Below are 22513 nucleotides of genomic sequence, written 5' to 3'. Positions count from 1 at the left end.
CGAATTTCTGAGGGCATGAGAGTCAAAGACGCGTTTCACGGGAGGAGTTCGGCATTTTTTCTCATTGCTGCCTTGACTATCTCGATGCGCTTTCGGACTTGAGATTTATGTTTCTCCTACTCTGTTAACCTCCTCCTTTGTCGGTAAAGCCTGCAGCTCTTAGCAGAACCAAGAGGTTCTCTTGCGCGTCTCTTGTGCCTGGTTAAATATAGCAGGCTCGCTCTCTGTCGCCGTACGGTGTTATCGAGTTTTCAACTTTTCACACCGTCCTATATAGGTATAATAACAAATAATGAAATGATCTTTTTTGTCCTATTTATTGCAGATGGTACTTGCCCTAGATGTTTAGAAACAAAGGCTACACCAACTAAATTATTCCTTTCTTCTTTTTGATGGGCTGACTGACAGGTTTTAGTACGAAAAAAGATGGATGTCAAGAGATCGACATTTTTCTCTTTTCCTTCGAAACTTTCAAAAACAAAGGGCCACAGTTTATAAAGCAGTTAACTTTTTTGAGCGTCTTTGTTTGTCGGCATCTTCAAGAAACCGCACTAGGGCTATTGTGCTAAAATATATTTGACGTGGAACGCTGCCCCATGCTGCTAATGGCACACCAACTTTCGTGTGTATGCTATTTGTAGTGTTCTTTGCAGATTTCTGGATGTGCCTGGTGATTTCCATCAAGTACGTGTCATGAAGCCATGTGTTCAGACTGACTTGACACACATTTTGATATTTTGACATTGAGGAACGTGATGTACTAAGTGTAATACCCAGATCTGCCTCTGACAATCCTGATTTTACAGCTGTGTGCTTATTGAGTTGAAATGGGGAAGAGCCCCATTTCTTTAGCTGATGTGTTTTATCATTATATTAATTTGCTCTTTTAGCCTCACATTTTCTAATACTGGGCATCATAACAGAAAGAAGTTTTTTTTTATCAGGCTGGTATTTTCATATTCCTAATTTTTATTTATTCATTTTAGTAAGTGGCTCATTCATTGTAGTTTTTGGGGTCGTTTCGATTAGTTTTCTGTTCATACATTTTGTTTTCGCGCTACAGTTGGTTTAGTTGTACTTTTTTTTATATGTCGCTGTAATTTACAGGGTTCATATTTTCTGCTAGCCATGGCACATTTAAGCTCAACTGTGTGCTCTCTAGGGATGTCAGACCATAATTTCTGTGATAAGTTTTGTACGCTGCATTTCGAAGCCTGAAACCGTTACCTCTTTAGTGGGCGCCGTTTGAAACACGGATGCTGCATCCACAAATATTTTAAGCTCACGTCTAAAATGGCGCCCTTTGTTCCCAACGTCTAGTCTTACTTCTGTAATGATGCAAGAGTTTTTCGCCAACATTTTTTTCAGTGAGAAATGTTCCAACAGAGGCATGTTGTAAGAACGTTCCTAAAAGTGTCATTTTGTGAGCAATACACTTCAGCAACAGTAATTTTGCAAGCAATTTACGTTCTTTTTTCATTACGCATTCTTGGCTGAGTGGGCCAAATATTATTTTGCAGTTTTGTCATTTTATTAGTGATTTAACACCTTGGAGTCGATTTCCACTAACTGTGGTCTTAAGTAGCGCTACTGAACGATTGTTTTGAAACGAAGGGAGACACACACCAGGTGCTTGATGGATGCCTCGATCCTTTCCTGCTTAGAATGCTGTGTTGGAGCAAGATGGCGAGTCGGGTCTGTTGGTTTACGTTCATGTTTGGAAAATTAGGTTGAAGCACACTGAAAAAAAAACGTGCACAGTAGAAGTGGACAGGAGTAAGCGCTGTCCTGTCCACTTCTACTGTCCACGTCTTTTTGTTGTGTTGCTGTGTTGGTTGTGGCTCGGTGTAGCGTCTTCTAACTCATTCACCTGTCGGATTGGTAGGGAATATTCATCAATGTGCGATAACTGCAACTGTGTAGAGACTATCGATCATCATTTGTGCCGCTGTATGCTATTTCAAACATATCGCCGGACTCTCCAGTGTGCCAGTGTGCTTTCCGGAAACTTGACGGTCGGTCTTTTCCTGAAGGAAAGATCTTGGGAGTCTGTCTTCATAGCACATCAGCCCAGAAAACCACACGGGCCCTCCTGCAGTACTTCAAGGCAACAAAATTGAGTGACCACCTGTGATACACTCCTCTGTGTGTGTGTGTTGTGAAATGTGTCTCTTTCTCTCTATTTTTACTCTCTCATTCTCCTCCCATGAGTAGGGTAGCAAACTGGATGCTAGTTAACCTCCCTGCCTATCCTCTGTTCCTTCTCTCTCTCTCTCCTTCCTACAAGAAAAAAGTTCAACGGAAGACGAAGCGTTGAGGAAACTTCTCATCATGACTGCTTGTCTTCATCAGGGCCCTGACGGCAGGGGCGTAGCCAAGGGGGGGTTGGGGGGTTCAACCCCCCCCCCCCGAAAGTTTTCAATTTTGCTCGCGTTTATATACACGCACACATACAAACGCACGCACGAACATGCATAAAGTATGGTTGAACCCCACCCCTCCCCCCGAAAAAATTTCTGGCTACGCCCCTGCCTGACGGAAACTAGTCCCCTTGTCGAGTCGTTGGCTTCAGCGACATTCCCTTTTCGACAATTTCTCTTCACTTTATCCTTGCGTTTGATTAAGTAAAGCTAATAAGACGACGCTTACATATTACACAATGGCTGTGCCAGATCCTAAATTTTGTCATATTGCACTGTTAGTTGCTTGACAACAATTTTGCGAATTATGAATCGTGCAACAAAAAGTGTTCTTGAAGGTCAGATACTATATAGCTGCATTTTAATTACCGCGATATTTTGCGTTCTTTTGCCGCTTCTGAATAACATTATATAGTCGCATGCTATATCTAATTTCGTGGTTTTTACGTTTCTATGCTGTACAGGAATCGTTGCTGTTTTACATAATAAACTATGACATAACCACTTTTGTCTGTGAATCTACTGAGCTCTCACTCTGTAATAGTAATTACAGAATAAAGTAACTGTAATTACTATAACAGAGAGGGCTTCCTAAAAACGTGCTCTATTATAATTGCATGCGCAAAAACAAAACAGCTAAAAGAAAAGAGATCCTGCATGACGTCTTGAAAACGTTTAGAAAACGTCTTTTCAAAGACGATGCAATGGGATATTTTTATTTTAAAAATGGGATCTTTTGCGACGTTTTTAAAACGTTTTCTAGATCGTCTTTAAAACGTTTTTTAGATCGTCTTAAAAACGTTTTCTAGATGGTCTTAAAAACGGATTCTAGCCGGACATTAGACGAGATATAAAACGTTTTCTAGACATTTAGTTTCTATTCCGTGACGTTTTCTAAACGTTTTTATCGTCTCGGATAAACGTTTATAAAACGTCAATTATCCGTTTTGTGCTACCTGGGTAGCTATACCGGCTCATCGGTCAATGAGTTTCTGTCACGCGCTATGGCCCTAAAGCCTACCTTCGTGAAAACGCCTACGACACATTCATTTGGACGTTGCCGCGCCTTTACCTCAATGCAGGGGATACACGTATTTGCTTACGTGTATTGACAGGTACACTAGGTGGCCTGAAGCAGCTCCAATGCCTGACATGACGGCAGAAACAGTTGCTCGTACCTTTCTTGCTACCTGGATTAGCCAATCACCAACTTGCGCCAATGTTTTTCTACCGGCAAACCTACAGACATTTCACACGCTTTTGTTCGTGTCGATGCGTCTCGCCGTGCTCTTCAGCCTCGCTATGACGGTCCTTTCCCAGTCAGCAAGTGTTCTGAACATCATTTTACAATCTTGCGTAATGGGCATGAAGACACAGTCAGCATTGAAAGGATCAAGCCGGTATCTATTCTGACATCCTCCGCGTGACCATTCTCCTTTCCATTGCCCACGGCCACTTCTCTATAAGGGGGGGGGGCATCTGTGGCACACCTTTTCTTCTTATTCTGGCACGACACACTTGGGACATAAACTAGTAGTGGGTAGTCTACTGAGGAGAAAGAAGAAGTAGTTGGAACGATGGCGGAGATGCATTAATAAACCGCGCTGTATTTTTCGGAACCGCGTTTCAGAGTGCTAAAACGGCTTAAGGCCCACGACATGGACGAGTTCAGGTCGTGCGCGGCGTCGCTGGGAGTTCGTAATGCTGTCCGGGATGACTTCGTAGTCAAGAGCGCCGAGACGTCGAAGAACCTTCCATGGTCCGACGTATCGCCGAAGAAGTTTTAGATGCGAAGTATCTTAAGGCGGAGCTCAATCCGGTGGTGGTGGTGGTGGTGTGCGGCGTGACCACCCTTACTGCACATGCGCATACCCTCTCCCCTTCCCCTCTCCACTTTCCCTCTCCCATCCCCCTCTCCCATATCCCTCTCCCCTCCGCCTTTCCACTCTTCCTCTGAAACGCGGGCTAGACATGCCGAAATTCTCTCCTGCGCCACGCCGCGATGAGCTCGAGCGCATGCGCGTCCCCTCCCCTTCTCTCTCCTCTCCTACGCTGCCCCCCTCTCGCCCGCCTGTCGACCGCGTTCCCCGCTCGCCCTGTGAGAATTAACGGCCAGGCTAGATGGAAGATACGACGCGCGTAGCGTCCCTCTTTGCGTTCCACGACGCGAGGTCGGTAGCATGCCCAACGAACGCCAACGGAACGCGATCGTGCAAGTGCTCCGGCTTCGCATCGCCTCATGGTCCCCTTTAGCGGGAGATGGTGTACTTTTTCACTGAGCCCACGTCGGCGTATCGGCATCAAGACCCAACCACGATCGCCGGGCTGGTATTCCACGAAGCGTAGTTGATTGTAACGGCGGCTGTCGGTCATCTGCTGATTCTTTATGCATTGGCGGGCGAGCTGTCGGGCTTCTTCGGCGCGCTGAAGGAAAAGAGTGATGTCGAGATTTTCTTCATCTGGGATGTTGGATAACATGGCGTCGAGCGTTGTTGCGTGGTTCCTTCCGTAGGCCAACTTGTAGGGCGTCATCTGCGTCGTTTCTTGCACGGCCGTGCTGTATGCCAAGGTCACGTACGGAAGGATGGCATCTCAGGTCTTGTGTTCGACGTCGACGTACACGGCCAGCATGTCTGCGATGGTCTTATTTAGGCGCTCGGTGAGGCCATCGGTCTGTGCGTGGTAGGCGGTGGTCCGGCGGTGGCTTGTCTGGCTGTATCTCAGAATGGCCTGAGTGAGGTCTGCAGTAAGGGCGGTACCTCTGTTCGCGATGAGGACCTCTGGGGCGCCATGACGTATGACGACGTTCTCAACGAACAACTTGGCTACCTCGGCGGCACTGCCTTTGGGCAGGGCCCATGTTTCGGCGTAGCGGGTCAGGTAGTTGGTAGCTACGACGATCCACTTATTACCGCTAATCGACGTTGGGAACGGCCCCAGGAGGTCCATCCCGATCTGATGGAACGGTCGCCGGGGTGGCTCAATCGGCTGAAGAAAGCCCGCTGGTCTTGTTGGCGGCGTCTTGCGTCGCTGGCAGTCTCGGCATGTCTTTACGTAGCGAGTGACGTCGGCGGCAAGGCGCAGCCAGTATTACTTTTCCTGTATTCTTACCAGCGTTCGGGAAACACCGAAGTGTCCTGCTGTTGGGCCGTCGTGCAGGGCCTCGCGGAATTCTGGTCGCAATTCTGAAGGCACCACGAGAAGGTACTTGGCTCGAAGTGGTGAGAAGTTTTTCTTTTGGAGAACGCCGTTGCGTGAGAAAAATGACGCCAGTGCTCGCTTGAATACATTCGGAACGACTGCGGTCTTGCCCTCGAGGTATTCCATAAGGCCTCTGAGTTCCCGGTCGGATTGCTGTTGTTCAGCGAAGTAGTCGGCACTTATGGTTCCCAAGGAGTAGTCATCATCCTGGTCGTCTTGCGGCGGCGGGTCCACGGGGGCACGAGACAGGCAGTCGGCGTCAGAGTGTTTTCTTCCGGACTTGTAAACGATGGTAATGTCGAATTCTTGAAGTCTAAAGCTCCATCGTGCGAGGGGACCTGAAGGGTCCTTCAAGTAAGCTAGCCGACGCAATGCGTGCTTGTCGCTCACAACTTTGGAAGGCCTGCCATACAGGTAGGGGCGAAACTTGGATGTAGCCCACATGATGGCCAGGCACTCCTTTTCTGTTGTGGAATAGTTGATTTCTGCCTTTGATATTGACCGGCTAGCATAGCTGATAACCCTTTCCATTCCGTCGGTCTTCTGCACAAGGACGGCGCCGAGTCCTACGCTGCTTGCGTCGGTGTGGATATCAGTATCGGCGTATTCGTCGAAATGCGCAAGTATCGGAGGCGTCTGCAGGCATCGTTTCAATTCTTGAGGTGCTGTGTAGGTGCTGTTCGTCCATGTTCCGGACGCCCCCGTCAAGCCGTGAAGCCAGCCCAAGTCGCAAAGATATTGACGCCAAAACCGAGCAGCGAGCAAGCCGCAGGCAATGTCTACCGCCAGAGTAGGGATCTCTACCTGAGAAGACCCGGTAAACCAAGACCCTGACCTCGACCACAGCGACGATGACAGCCACAGTGCCGCCTGCACCGATTCTGCTCCGGCAACCCAGGGAGCCGCCCACGTTCCGCGGTTCATCATTCGAAGACCCGCAAACCTGGATTGAAACATGCGACCGTGTCGCCGCCTTTAACAATTGGAGCACCGAATACACGCTGCGTCACGTCTATCTCTACCTGGAAGACGCGGCAAGAACATGGTTTAAGAATTGGAAGACCTCACTTCAAACCTGAGACCTTTTCCGCAGCGCATTCCTGCACACGTTCACAAGCGTCGTCCGCAAGGAAAGGGCCGCTTCCTTGCTGGAGACCTGGGTGCAGCTACCAAACGAAAACGTCACCATCTTCACGGAAAAGATGACTCGACTTTTCCGCCAGGCCAACGCTGCGATGCCCGAAGACAAAAAAAAATCACAGCGTATCCACGGGGTGAATGATGAGTGGGGCGAAGGTCCGGAGGAAATCATCGGTAAACCGTGAAACTCTTCTGTGAAATTCGCCCAGTACATCATATAAAGAGTGTGAAACACCGTGCATATAATAAACATCAAACTTTTATTGTACTGTTGGTTTACGTGGCCCCTTCATTATCACCGCTTTGTGATCTGTGAAATGCAGGGAAAGTGTCCGCTCCCGAGCGAACGAGAAAGCGCGCCAAGAGCGAGCGCCCTATCTGCCTCCATCCGGTGACGAGCGAAAGAGAAAGTGCGCCAAGAACGAGCGCCTTATCTGCCTCCATCCGGCGACTCCGAGCGAAAGAGAAAGCGCGCCAAGAGCGAGTGCCTTGTCTGCCTCCATCCGGCGACTCCGAGCAAAAGAGAAAGCGCGCCAAGAGCGAGCGCCTTTTACGATCGCAGGCATCCAACGACATGCGCCATTCGCTATACACAAACGCCATCTGTCATCTTTAAACAGTAACTCTAAGAAATACATGAAACGCCATCTAGTGAGCAATTCATTAAACTGGAGCTCTAAGGAATACATGAAATGCCATCTCGTGAGCAATTTATTAAACTAGAGCTGGCTACGTACATACATACTACAGAGGAGGGAACGACCCACACCCTAAGGAGCTTCGCCCCTAAAATGTTCGCCTGCTTATGCGGGGTGTCAAACAAGAACTGTTCGCGGGACGTGTCCGCCACCCGCCCACGACGGTCACCGAATTCCTCACCGAGGCCACAACTATCGAAAAGACACTTGACATGCGGACGAAAGAATGCAACCGCTCTCCGCTGTCTGCCGCCTATTCCGAAGTGCACTCGCTCGCCACCGACGACTTGCGCGAAACCATCAGAGCTATTGTGCGGGAGGAGCTGCACAAACTGTTACCTTCGCCGCAGCATCAAGTGAATTCAATTGCCGACGTTGTCCGCGAGGAAGTCAGGCAATCGCTTGGAATTCCCGAAGCACCGCAGGCTCAGCCGGAAGCCATGAGATATGCTGCTGCAGCCCGACGCAACGCCACCCTCCTCGCCCACGTCAAGACGCCGCTCCGCCGCAGCAGTTCCACCGCCAAGCACCGCCGCCACCACCACCGACGCCATACCGCCCGCCGACAGGACAACGCTACGCCCCCCGAAAGATCGATGTTTGGCGTGCCTCTGACAACCGACCGCTCTGCTATCACTGAGGGGAAGCCGTCCACACATACCGCCGCTGCCAGTACCGTCCGATGGGCCTACGTGGCTTCGCCGTCAACGCACCGCCTCCACAGCGTGGTGAGCTGCCACGCGACATCGCCGACTACTTGGCCACCACTGAATGGGCACCTCGACGTACAGGGCTGGTCAAAAGTTCCCAGGCCGCAACGCCCGGGTGAGGAGCGCCAGCTCGCTGCTATCGCGGCGCTGGTATCGCAATCACGCCTTGGCGTACGCTGGCGTCGAGCGTGTGCGTGGACGGGGGGGGGGGTTGCATTCCTCTCTCTTTCTTGCTCTCCTTGATAAGAAAGCGAGGTATAAACTTGGTTCGTCATGTTTCCTCACTGTTCGCTCTTCGAATACTGTGCAGCGCGTAGCGGGGCGACAGTGTTCCGGAAACTGATGCATCATGCTTGCGGCCACATTTCCTATAGACACCGTCTTACAAACCCATTACCAAGGTTTTTGGCTTCCTGGAGAACAATATCGTGCGCTAAACTTTCCATTGGCACTGCGGGAGCTCTCTCAGACGTCTGCGCAGGCAAATTTGCTGCATACGAACATGGTCGGAGCCCGAAATGCATTCAGAAGAGCTTGTGTTGGGGCTAGTCGGAACATCTTAGCGGAATAAGCAGCGCTGCACAGAAGTATACAATTCGAAGATCGAACAGTGAACGAACACGACGCACCATGTTTATTACTTGATTTCTTATGAACGAGAGCAAGAAAGGGAGAGGGCTGCACACCCCCTTCCACGCACACGCTCGACGCCAGCGTGCGCCAAGGCGTGATTGCGATAACAGCGCCCCGATAGCGGCGAGCTGCTGCTCCTTGGCCGGGCGTTGCGGCCTGGGAATTTTTGACCACCCCTGTACCTTGCGTTCGCCGTCGCCTGGATGCTACCGGTCCCCTCAGCGACGACAGCAGTACAGCGGCCCTAACCGGGCCCGTTCCGCGAGCCCATATCCGGAAAACTAAGGGCAGCAACCGATGAAGGTGCGGTTGCTGTACGACGAACCACCGAAGATCCTCCGCCGACGACGACACCGCGACGAAACCTTCAGAACACGACGCGAACCAGACAGACTCCTGACGACGAAACCTTGCGCACCGACGATCTGACGACGCGACATGGAAGCAGCGCAACAAACCGACACAGCCGTGATCCGACGCCACGACCTAACCGCAACGCAAGACGAACTAGTGACCTCGACGTTCTGATCGACGGCCGACGCCCTGTTCGCTGATATCTGTGTACAGTGTGTATTGCTGTAGTTTGAGTTTTCATTTCCCGGTCACAAGTTCGGCCAAATAAAGAGTTTCAACTTGAACACGACGACGGCTGTCTTCGTCGACGTCACGACCCCGTGATATCTGGTGCGGTGGTGCAGCGTCTTGACAAGGGCGGGGTGAAGGAGCGGCACGGCGGGCTGCAGCTGCGTAGCTCATGGCTTGAAGCTGCGGTGACGCTGGTGCAGGGATTCCCAGCGAGTGCTGAATTTCCTCTCTGACGATGTCTTCAATCGAGGTCACGTGAAGCTGTGGTGAGGGTAACAGCTTGCACAGTTCCACGGTGTAAGAATATACTCAGGTGATGACACTCTTCCCCCAACGCATGGGAAACCGCAATCCACGCGCGTCCAGATAATGTTCGGGTTCTTATCAGACGACTTGCAGTTGCATCGGCGCCGTCTTGGAGGGCGCTACGAAAAGCGGGGCAGTCGTCTCCATAGCAACGCGCATGCTGCTGATAACGTGCATTCTTCTGTGCCATTTTGCTGGATAATGTGCATCCGCCAAGCGGCGTCGAGGGGCGAAATCGTGAGAGCAACAGGAGAGGGCACGGCGAGCGCGGCGGCGATGACGTAGCACCACCGTCATTCGGCTACTCGCGGGCGCTCTCCGCCTCAAGCCATTAGATGGCGCACCGCTCAACGGACCGACGACCGAACATTTTCTGGCCGCTTAGGCGAGCGCAGTGTCAACACCTGAATATTCTTACACCGTGCACAGTTCCTCCCGCACGATCGCTCGTATCATTTCGCGCAGAGTCGGATTCGAGGGAATGGGGCGATCGGAGATCTCTGTTCGTTCGCGTTCGTTCTGCGGTGCCTACGTCACAAAAGTGAGAGGAGGCGCAGCTCTCCCGCCTAGAACCGCCGAGAGGAAGAGAACAGCCAATCGTGAAGCGGACAGATTTCCGGAAGTAGACGCGCATCCTCTGACGTCGGCACAGGGACCGTGAAGCGTTTCTCGCCATTTAATAAATATAATTACTTTACAGAAAATTATTGTTTTTGCTTCTCAAGCTCAAACACTTTTTCAAACAGCAACAGCTTTGAGTGATGATATTTAATAATGTTAGTTTTTTTTGACGTCGTCGCTAGATGGTGTCGCGCACGCGAAAAAAAAAAGAGAAAAGTAGCGGCTGACGCAGTTTCAAAGTGTCGTCCGATCGCAACGTCTGCGTTGGTTCTCGGGTGTCGGATCGTCAAAAGGAGCTTCTGCTGGCTTTTGTGAAAGAGCACCCACAGATCGCGACGCTGTCGTGCCCGCTGGAGCCGTCGTTCACGAGGGAGGACCGGGACGACATGTGGTAGGAGCTAGTAGCGCTTTTGAACGAAGAAGTCCCTGTGCGTAACACCAGGGCCCAGTGGCAGGCCCGATGGAGGAATGAGCGCTACTATTCGCAGCAGGGTCTTGCCAAACTCCGAGGGCAGCAGAGGTGAGTGCGAGAACAAATGTATTGTGGTCGTTCATCTTACACGTCCCGCTTGTGCTTTACAGCGGCACCCGAGGCGGCCAGATTTCGGATTACCGCGGCCGCGTCGTGCTTGACAGGGACGAGTGTGCGAGGCCCATAGTTCGGGTGGTCTGAATCGGTAAGCACTGGCTTAGAATATCATTGTTACTTGTATGCTGCGAACAAGTGGGCTCGTTTGCTTCGAGCCATTACGCGCTGTTAGTTTTACTTTTTCAAACAATATCGAGTGGATCACCCGGCCGCCGCGTTAGCTGAGGTGCTAACACGTTGCGCCGCCCAGAACAGAATGCGAAACAGCCACATTTGCGGTGATGACGAAAGAACAGCCGCGAACTATATTTCGAAGGTCACTAGAGCACCCTACGTGTTCCAACCCATTTCTCAGACCCTCGAGTCGAGTGAGGTGCGTAGCCAGTAGGCTTGCCTCCCTCCACCCCTCTCTCCGAAGTCTGTGTGTCATAGCATGCCGCTGTTGAAACATTCTAAAAAAACATTGCTATTGTCCACTTCCACTCCATACTTCTTATTGTACTCAGTGTGTCAATCAAGAAACTTCCTACTATAACAGGTGAGCCCTGCTCCAGCTGCTACTGGTGTGGCTGAAGAGGATGTGGCCCAGGATCTTCCCCGTGCCCCAACTCGTAAGTTTCGCTGATGTTTTTGATTAACTGTAGATGGTGTTACATGCTCACAGGTGATGCTCATGCGTGCAGGCATATGTTTGTGAAGGGATGACATCTGTGGGCATAAAGACAAAAGGCTGCACAAAAAAAATTTGGCAAACGGTTGCAGGAGCTAGTTGTATGCATAACTGTCAGATGGAATAAACAGGTGTCCTGCCTTGCAGTTATGGTGAAATGTAGCAAAAAGGTAGCATTGCAAAAACGTTCAACATCTTGAAATGTTTCCCTATTTTGTCAATTGCTTCAAAACTGAAACTGAAAATGTGCTATTGCTAAATATACTGTTCAAAAAGCAAGCTCGTTATATAACTTTTTCACATAGCCATCATACACAAATGCACATGTTTGCACCTGTGTTACACCTGCTTGCTGTATGTTTTGCATACTGCAGCAGCTAGGGTTTCGGAAGGAGATTGTGTCGGTCATCGCGTAAAGCAGGGCAAACGATTGTGTAGCCCTGAAAAGGGCTGTTTGGTTGCTTCTCATGCAGAGGTGGTTAGAGGCGTGAGATGTGTTTGATGAGATGAGCGAAAATGAATTCCGGCACCGCTTTGGTCTGTCCAAACGAAGTGCGTTGGTTGTGCGGTGAACCAAGCACCCTTCATGGATGCCGTTGGGTCAGTGGATTTTCAACAGAGAGGAAATTGTTGCACACACTGAAACTCTTCACGAACAGAAGCTTCCAGCGAAGAGTCGGTAGCAGGAAATTTATAGATGATAATGGCAACACATTTCTTTGTTTCCAGCTCATGCCGCAGCTGCGAGATGGGGGCAACCGGCAGGCCGAGGCGCTGGAGTTACTAGCCGCAAACACCAGGCGGCAGGGCCAGGCATCATTGGAAAGCTGCGCCAGGTTCAACTTCTCGGTGACGTGGTCCACGAATTGCAAGGCGTTGGTACCCTCGCCCGGGCCCTCATTGCAGCGGAAGGCACCTGCACAGTGATTTGTAAAGACTAGTTGTACATATATGTAGATTTTTGTTCACATCACGAGCTATGATACGCTGGCTTGCTTAAATGGTGCCCTGCAATTTTTTCTCAGTTAATTTTCTTTCAGTTAATTTTCTTTTTCTGCATATCAGAAGCACTGATGTGCTGTTTCATTGTACATAGTAAAGTGTAGCTCAATGGTAAATCGTGTCCTGCGATGTCACTTCTTTTTAATCTCATCGTGTGAGGTGATGCATTCAGCAGTTTTGTAGTACATGTGCATAGCACAGTGTGGTTTCATTTATAAATCATGTTTTGCCATGTCATTTTTTAAAATCTCATTATACGAAGTCATGCATTCAGCAATTTTGTAGTATATGCACATAGTGCACTGTAGTGTATCTTTATGTTTATAGTGTATACGTGTAGAATATTGTGGCACACTGTACGTTTTCTATCGATTTTTACACATCCTAGAAAAAAAGAAAAGCGTTTGTGAACGGTCTAGGTTGCACAACAATTTTGAAATATTGCAAGACCAAAAAATAGTTGACGAATACGTGTTCTGTTGCTTAGAAGTGTTTAGACAATAGGATTGGGTACAAACAGAAATCAATAATAGAGGAAGACATATCAGCAACCAATAAGTTGCATTTTTTTAGCGAGTTCGATTAATACCGGTTCGACTGTGCCTTGTTTTCATGTAATACAATGACTTTCGTGCTGCGAGACGCGTGTGTTGCTGCAGAGGAGCAGCAGGCACTTTGTAATAACTCCATTTGTATATTATAAAAGGAAGCTACTTTTATATTCTTTTCCTTGGCATTAAATTTAAGGGATATTTATTTATTTTGCTTTTTATGTGCATTGCTCGTGATACTTGTAATAAAATTTCAATTCTGACACCACCCATGTTGTTCACTTCATTTACAGGCACCATTCTTGTTGCACTAAAGCTACCGCATGTTGCTGTCCTGATTCAAACAGCCTTTTCAGGTTACCACTTTGGCTGTGAATGGCACCATGTGCCATTCACAGTTGAGCTCTCACTTGTGCTTAGTGTGAAGCGCCATATTTTACAACCTGCATTTCATCAGCATGGCGTTGTGTGACAAGGGGGCATAGGTCGGCAAACTCACTCATGAGTCGACTCACTCAGATTCAGATCGAGCTGTGAGTCCAAGTGAGTAATACATTGGTGAGTTCGAGTCCGGGTGAAAACATTTTAGTGAGCCTGAGTCCGAGTGAATCCGCTTGAGGAAAATTTTGGTGAGTCTGAGTTCGAGTGAGCCCCAAGAGCAAAATATATTTCACGAGTGAGTCAGGGTGAGCTTCACATTTTTTGCCAACCTATTCAAGGGGGTTATTCATTGATAGGAGAACGCTGTTTCGTTGATATGTGTAGCAAACATTTGAAGTGTAGTAAAAAAAAACACAGTGACAAACACAATGAACAAAGACAAACACGCACCACACAATGCTGCCGAGGTCGTTGCAGGCGGCGGCGTACTCTGCGCAGGTGCTCAAGCATGCAGGCCCTGTGGTTCTCGAAACAGGTTCACTACACGGTTGCGCTGCTGCTGGCTCCCGTTGTGGTGGTGGTAGCTCAGCTGCTGCTGGCAGCAGCTCAGCATCGTCGGTGTCGTCATCGTCCCCTTCGAGAACAGGCTCATGTGCCGCCAACGCAATGTCGTGCAGAGCTGCACAAGCAGCAATGATGCTTGAGCAGCTGTGCACAAGCTTACAGCGATGCACCACTCCACAGCATTGCGCATGGCGGTGTGGGTCTTGTTGTAGTGGTTATCAGGGGTGCCACGAGCTGGTCGTCCGGGCACTGGTGTCAGGAACCACGGTTCTAATGTATAGCTGGAGTCTCCTGCACGAGGTCGGCATGACAGCTGTAGTGATAATGTCTTGAATGTGGCAAGCATTGACAGCACTTACCAAGCAAGCCGAAGTTTTTCTTCCAGGTGCTGACGGAGAGGGCTCCCCCGCCATACCCACGAGTCATGACATGACCCCAGGAAACATGGACTGACATCCAGAGGTCGGCATCACATGTCTGCAGAATTCAATTCAGTCAAAATTGTACCCATAAATGACCTTGGGTACAATGTTGGGTATTATGTTAATGTAACTACATCTGTCTTCACTGTTACTGACTGTTGAAACATAGCTATGGACAAATCATCGACAGGGTAGGACTTGTACCATAAGTTCTAACACGAGGACAATGCAGTGTCAAAGGGTAGTCTGCATGTTTACTGCTTGGAACAACCCATCTTCCAGCCACCAAAGCCTTTTAACCAAATTACTGCTGTATGTTTAAGGCAATGTATCATAAAATATCTACAACACGAAAAACTTCGACTGAAAAAAGGGTTATGAAACAATGCGTATTTAATGTACATGCTAGGGCGCGTTCCGAGGGACCGAAATAAAGTTTATTCATCCATCCATGTATTGATCCATGTAACGTCCATCACGACAATGAACAATAAGGACATACTACGGCACATTCTGGGAGCGCTAATCTCAACAAATACAAATCGAGAATCAAGCTTCGGGTACACATGGCGAACGAGTAACGGTAATATTATGCACTGTGCAGGCCGCTGAACCAAAGTGTACTCCGCGTCACATGATTTCATCGCTTATCCTAAGCGAAGTGCCCTGAAACGAACCAATTCCCGTTCTGGATAGATCGAAAATACCGCTCCCACTATACTCAGTTGCAACAGCCTCAGTAAAGCGGAAAGTTTAAGCGACATAAATGAAACAATTCGCTACGCATACAATGCATGAATAATACTCACGATCATGGTGTTGAATGCGTAGAGTCCCTTCCCCGACATGTAATGCGTCGTGTCCGCGGAGCTCAGGCCATGGGGCTTCGGGATTGCGATCGTACCATCCACGCACCCGACCACAACGGGAATCTGCCCGAGCCGCGCGAACGCCGCCTTTGTTCGCTCTTCGCGTCTGTGGTCTCCGGAAAAGGCCACCCACCGTTTTTGCCCGCGAACGACAGTGATGGCGTGTTCCTGACGGACGACTGCGACAGGCCGCTGAATTCCTCGCAGCCGACAGCTCGCTGGAAGCATCCGATCGCAAAAAATCTCAGCGCGCACAACGCCTTCCGCTCTGTTTAAATCCCACTGGTTCGTTGGCACCCGATGACGGGGCCGAGATCGTCGCACAACCAAGGTACAGTACGTTTCGAGAAACGAAAGCGACGCCGGAATTCACACTCGCTCATCTATTCAAACGCATTTCGCACCTCCTACCATTCTGCATCTGCTTCGAGAAACGCCAACGTAGCAAGGAAGCACCGTTGCAAGCGCCATTTTCTCAAAATCAGCTGTTGCGGCAGCCGCAACCACCGCATCACTCGAAATACATGCCGTGCGACGCCATTGTTCGCTCGAGAGAACGCGAGCGAACGGTCTCGCACTCCGTTCACTTTTAGCAGACGACATGCTCGTTATGACGCGGCATGACGTCACCAAAAAAGAAAACATCAAGCAAAAAAAAGAAATGGCCACGCCCCTTAGAGTGGCGTGAGTTGTCCGGCTTCAGCCAATCGCGTGCGATCATCAGAACGAACGCGAACGAACGGCGCAGAACAGAGATCTCCGATCGCCCCCCTGGACAGTCATGAACCGATAGCCGATTGCACTGGCGGTTTCGGATTTCAAGCGTTTTAAAGACGACAGTCGTTCTTGGGGAACTTAAACACAGAAATTTTGGTCTGTCTTTCTGTCTTTATGTTTGTCGGCACGTCAGTCGATTCAGTCACCCCATAGAATAAAGAACCAGTTTAGAGAAGGGAAACTGTAGCCTTGACAACGGTACGAAAGATAAGCAGCGGTAGCGCATGGAACTACCGAAGGCACCCAAGAGATGGCGCTGCGTAAACAGGCAGCGGAAAACAAAATTTATTGCTTTTTGTTTAGGTAGAAAAAAAGCAAATGGCTGCCTTTTTTATTCCGTACCGAGTGCGTATGCGCTTACGCGGGTGCCTCGGCTGGTTCTTTATTCTATAGCTATCCTTTTTAAACAGAAGTGGACGAAAGAAGCCGGGACTCGCGTAGGGCTACGGATGTCTCGTTATCTTTCGCCCGCCTGTTTTGAGCGCCTCGATACGCCCAGCAGCACGCCAAAGCGCCCTTCGGAACGCAGTACATGTGCGTACGAAGGTTACATGGAACCGAAAGGCGTACATTGGCAACTGGCACCAGTAAGAACAATTCGCGAGTGAGTAGAACGAACAATAATCTTTATTGGCAGTGAGCAAGCGGTCTCAACAAGTCCCTTGTTGAGACATCGTGAGCTCGTAAACGACTAGCCTTCGCCGTACTTCAAGGAGATAAAACAAATTACACGGCGTGTGTTTCCCGTTTCCACCGTCAGCTAGCGCTCACAATAAGCAACTTGTATTGTATGACGGCGTAAAGCATCAGCATTTTTTGCCACAGTTTCAGTACTTGCTTTCAGCGAGTACGCCTGAAGACCGCCGGGTTTGTTATTACAACTTATTGCGGTCAGGCTGAGAACACCAAGCAGGTTTACGCAAATAAATCACAATATAGCGGAGGTCGACAGAGTATCAGAAAACATGAGCATTTTAACACGTGCACGATAAATACAAATATACAGAAATGGACAGCAATGAACACAAATTCATCAGCACACAATCAGTGACGAAAAACAATGTGCGCACAGAAAGCACAAGCCCTTGCACATGTGCAGAATCTAAGCTAACGTACATAACTGCACGAACTTGGATATGAATGAAAGCATCAGAATGCGAATGCCAACAAATAAATATCCACACATAAGAAAAGGAAATAAACTATGCGCTGAAAATGCTCACATTTTTTAAATTTTATTTTGGGGACCACTGGTGGATCTCTGCTGCTTGGCTGACATTTTAGCAAACAAGCATAGCCCATTTCGTGAGATTGGCCTTACGCCTGCAATGTCTGAGGGTGTTTTCACTCATGCGGCAATAAAATTTGCACACTTTTGACTAAGCATGTGTGCTGGTCTCCGTTACAGTGCACAAAGGAGAAACCCACAGCTGATAGACACACCAGTGCAACATCTGCAAGAGGTGCTGTGAGAAATCCTACTAGACGCGCCACTTTCGTAATGCGTAAATAAGCAACCTATGCTCTCATATCTTCAAAAGGGAATGGTCATGTCGAAAGGCTATTCTCACCGCATTCTACCCACATGATAAACAGATCAAGAAGGAGTGGGATAGCAAAGAGAAATATCATCACTTCAGCAAGCCTGTCACACAACGCTGAGCCGCTTATATAGTAGAAAAAAAATGACCCGTACTCATTAACACAAACAGAAACTCGAAAATACTCGGGAAACACACGCAGCTTCGTCCACGCGTGTTAGTATACAACTCAAAAGCGAGAACAGCGAAGTGTGATATGTTAACAAGGTGACAAAGCAGGAAGAAAAACGCTGAGCTTGAAAGTATGTGTACCTGCCATCGTCGGGGAACCTGTGGAAACTGATGCCTTCGCCGGTATCAGAGCTGCTGCGGCACCATACAGCAGCACAGCGACTGCCCACCATATTTCAAGTTGATTAAATCGGTGATATAAAAAACTTTCATGCGTATTTTAGGCAACATTAGCAATACAATTCGCAAGAAAACGGGGAGCAGCAAACCAGCTGCCAATCATCGGACGATAACTGCGCATATTCTGCGCGTTATCTGCGACACCCGAAGCGCAGCGGCGCACTTTTTGCGCTTCGTCACTGGTCACGGCGACGGTCCGCTTGCTCGTTACCGAGCGCCGGCCGTCAGCGGTGAGCGACAAGGCAGAGACCTCCAGCGTTGCCATGGCGATGCCCAGAATTCAACGGCGGTCACATTGGCAAATATGCCAATTCACGGCTGCCGCTGTACCTCTACCTTGCGGAACGTCTGCTGTACATGCACACACCACCGTTACGCTCCTTAACGTCAAAAATAAAAACGGCACGCACTTTCGTTATATTCAAGAACGCATGGCGAAGTTTATTAACCACACTCTAAAAAAAGATCGAGTAAAAAGGGCGTCTTTTTGTCCCACAACAATAATCGTCATCTGGCTTGCTTGCGTTTCCTTTCTTGAAAACTCGGCGCTGGCCACTTTCCTGCCAAGAATGCCATGTCACGCTGATAGCGCGCATGTCGTTCGCGACCAGAAAGTGCCGGGCGCGCGGCGATAGTGCAAGGAAAGGAAGGCAAAATAAATGACGATTATTGTTGTGGGACAAAAAGACGCCCTTTTTACTCGATCTTTTCTTAGAGTGCACGGTTATATTTATTATTCCATCATTCGTGTCAAGACGTAATCCACATTAGACTACATTTCATCTTCCCTAGCATGGCATACGTACGTGCCACTCATTAAATATACAAAATTACCCCTAATGAAGTGAAGCAAACTGCATTCAGGTGCTTGATAGTGGGGGAGGGACAGCCGGGCGTTGCCGACCACCAGAGACGTTTTTGCAGAATTCTACATTTTAATTAATGAGCGTGTGTGTAGCAGAACCCGCTTGCCATTTTGGTATGGTCACGGGTATGAGAATGTCGCTCTGGCGCGGGCGACGAAATTACACCGATTGGATGAAGACGACAGCGTCGTTGTGGGGCTCAGCCAAGAGCTGCCCTGTTGACCGACCCAACTCTACCTTGAGTTTACCACACTACTAAGCATTCGCATTACGATGGAGGCGAAACGTCAGAGACACGTGTGCATGCGCTAGTGCCCGGTAAAAAACCCAATATGGTCGAAATTTTGAGAGCCCTCAACTACGGCGGCCTTGTTTTGGCTCGTAAGACCTCAGAAACTTATACGCCTGTCCCTCGGCGAATTTCATGCCATTTACAGCGAACGCCGCTCTCTCATACGGGCAAATTTTCGCCAGCAAACACCACTTCAACCTACCGCTTCAATAACACTTAAACTCATGTTGCCCTAAAATGCTCCACACACTTCAGTGTTGCAGCTAACAAAGTAAAGCGATAATTTCTTGGGTTTTACGTTCCAAAACCACGATGTCATTGTAAGGGACATCATAGTTGAGGGCTCCGGCAATTTCGACCACCTGGAAGTCTTCAGTATAGAGCATACACGGCACGGCACGGGCGACGAAACGTGCACATTTTCGCCTTTATCTAAATGCGGTCTCCACCGTCACGACTTTCGGGTCAGCAGGCGAACACCATAAGCATTAGACCACGACTTACAAAGTTTGCACCACAGCTTACAAAGTCGGGGCCGTATGTGCCACCGGGACCGAAAATCTCGCGCCAAAATGTTTGAATCGAGGAATCCAGGGTAGAAGTCACGTGGCACTCCATGTCTTCAATAACTAAACAAATTTACTCCTCACAAGGGCGTGCAAGAAATTCAAACTTTACTTTCAGTGACGCAAGAAAAAGCACTTTTATGCGGAAATGATAGCTCTCGTTCTCTTAAATATTGCTTTTATTACAGCGCCTCCGGCGGATTTCTTCGCGTCCCCGAGGGCAGATTTGAACGGAGCCACTATGGTTTTTTTCTTTGAGCTTCGACGGGGTCGATTTTTTCGCTCCCCTTAGGCGATGGCTGGAACTTGAGACTTTACGAGGCATGGCCACCCGGCTAAAGTTGAACCACTTGCCCAAGGGCCAGCCCTCTTGAACGGCTGACTAGGTTCATACTTGTGTACATTGTTGATCAAAAAGCAAACATTACGCATACCTGAGGCGCAACATCACTAGGTAAGTATTAGGTGGTGTGTTCCTTTAATAGAAAATACATAGATACGTAATTCTAGAGACCCTAGTTTCTTAAGCTGCGCTGAAACTGCGACTGCGCTGAAACTTGCCTTCCTCCGTGCCCTTTGCACGAGCTCATTGTTGTGTTTCGGTTTCGGTTCAGCATTGCACTGTACGAATGCCATGGGGCGCCGCTCTGGCATTCCTGTTTTACCCAGGCGACGTGTAAATAAAAGAGTGTGTGGAGAGTACTCGTTGAGTGCGGACGTTTCTTCTGCTTCGGCGCTTCGCGCCAAACCGCGTGTTCGGGCTGGCTGGCGTCCCCGCTGGTCGCGTTGGTCACCGCCGGTTTTGGCCTGCTGCTGCGCCGGGACTACCAGCGCGCAACACAGCACTCATGTTTCCCGACGTATTGCCAGATGGCGTCCATATCTCACGCAGCGCCTCTTCTATCGTCTTTAGACGACATTTACAGCGAAGCACGCAGACACGCGGCCAATTTTTTTTATGGTGGTCGCTTCTGCCACGAATCCCTGGATGGTCTTGGGTAGGTTTCTCATGAGACCAGAGAATAGCTCCTGCTTGATTCCTCTCATGAGGAGGCGAACTTTCTTCTCCTCGGATATGTTAGGGTCAGCGTGGTGGAACAGTCGGCTCATCTCTTCCGCGTACAGCACCACGTTCTCGTTTGGAAGCCGCACTTGGGTTTCCAGCAGAGCTTCGGCCCTCACCTTGCGGACGACACTCGTGAATGTGGCAAGGAATCTTGTGCGAAAAATGTCCCACGTCGTGAGGCTTCGCTCTTGGTTCTGGAACCAAGTTCGGGCAGAGTCCTCCAAGGCGAAGTAGACGTGTCGTAACTTGTCTTCCTCGGTCCATTCGTTAAAAACGGCGACTCGGTCGTACTTCTCCAGCCAACTTTCCGGGTCTTCAGCAGATGATCCGTGAATTGTCGGTGGTTCCTTTGGGCGCTTTAGCAGCACGGGTGCAGGCGGCATGGTTGCTGTCATTCTCGCTGCTGTGGTGGTCATGGTCGGCGCCTTCCTCGTCTTGTCGGGTAAAGGCTCGTATTCTGGAGGTAGTGCTTGTTTCCTGCGGCTTGCTCGCTGCTCGGGGTAGGCGTCGATGCATTCGTTGCGGCGCGGAATGGGTTCACAGCCTGACGGGGGCGACCGGAACATGAGCGAAGCAGCACCTCTACCAGATGTCATGTGGTCGTGACGTGGACGAGGGCAGAAGTCAGCAGGGTAAGAACGATTCTTTTATTTGGCGAACTTGTGCCAAGAAACGAAATAGTCACTTTACAAGCGATCCACAAAGAGCACGAATTGCGGCGAACAAAGCGGCGTCCCTCGATCAACTGACAAGCGGTCAAGCGCGTCGGCTTTTATACAGGTGCTATCGAACTTTCCAGCAATATCGCTGGTGGCGGCGTTATCTCTCGACAAAGCTGGAACATTCGCGTGCGGCGCGCAGTCTCAACGGAACGTTCCAGAACAATCGCGAAGCTTCTTACACATCGCAGCGCGGCCTGCGCAGCGCATTGCCCACAGTCTTATAGGGTGAAGCTTCAACTCATCAAAAATAAGACGCGCGGCGACCACGTGACGGCAGTCGATGTCACGTGATCGTGACGTCGGTGAAGGCAGGAATCAGCGTGTCCGAGACGAAAATCTTTATTTGGCCGAACATGTGGCCCGGAAATTGAAAGTCAAACTACCGCAACACATAAATACACAGCGTACACTGACAGCGGCGAACGGAGCGTCGGCCGTCAATAAAAACTGCTCATGGCTGGGACGCGCCGTCTTTTATACATCACGCATCGAACTTTCCAGTCTTATAATTGGTGGTTGCGCAAGCTCTGGAATAATCTGCACTGTTCGCGTCCTGCGCGTAATCTTGAAAAAGTGATCTACAACTATCGCCAAGCTTCTCGAACACTGCGGCGCGGTCAGCGTCGAGCGTTGCTAACCGTCCTTGCGGGTCAAAGCCGCAAACATCAAAATAAAACAAGAAGCGGGCGTGGCATTGCCCCCTCTGAAAAAGCATCATCCCGATGCTTGTGAAAGAACACAGAAGAGGAAAAAACAGGTCCATACACAAATACATTACACTAACAAAGGAAAAGTAGAGTCCCCAGGTTTGCTAACGCGCAAAAAACGGCTTAAGGCGCACGACATCAACGACTTCAGTCCGTGCGCGGCGTCGCTGGGAGTTCGTAATGCCGTCCGGGATAACCTCGTA

General features: G+C 49.5%; 2 long non-coding RNA genes across 3 annotated transcripts; one reads left to right on the top strand and one right to left on the bottom strand.

The window, feature by feature from the left end:
- The first annotated feature begins 10593 nt into the window (after positions 1-10593).
- Positions 10594-12468, top strand: LOC125759633 (uncharacterized). 2 transcript variants are annotated; one of them, XR_007417263.1, is made up of 4 exons: positions 10594-10834; positions 10897-10991; positions 11442-11514; positions 12303-12468. It is a non-coding gene; the product is annotated as an uncharacterized LOC125759633 (long non-coding RNA). The 2 variants fall into 2 exon arrangements; XR_007417264.1 differs by lacking the exon at positions 10897-10991.
- On the bottom strand, positions 12376-14448 carry LOC125759634 (uncharacterized). Its single transcript, XR_007417265.1, has 3 exons — positions 14431-14448; positions 13958-14362; positions 12376-12489 (listed from the first exon to the last, which is right to left on the bottom strand). It is a non-coding gene; the product is annotated as an uncharacterized LOC125759634 (long non-coding RNA).
- Positions 14449-22513: the final 8065 nt, after the last annotated feature.

Source organism: Rhipicephalus sanguineus, chromosome 8 (assembly GCF_013339695.2).
Source record: "Rhipicephalus sanguineus isolate Rsan-2018 chromosome 8, BIME_Rsan_1.4, whole genome shotgun sequence".
Classification (NCBI taxonomy): domain Eukaryota; kingdom Metazoa; phylum Arthropoda; class Arachnida; order Ixodida; family Ixodidae; genus Rhipicephalus; species Rhipicephalus sanguineus.
The sequence above is the reverse complement of the archived record's forward strand: the minus strand, read 5'-3'. Positions and strand labels throughout refer to the sequence as shown.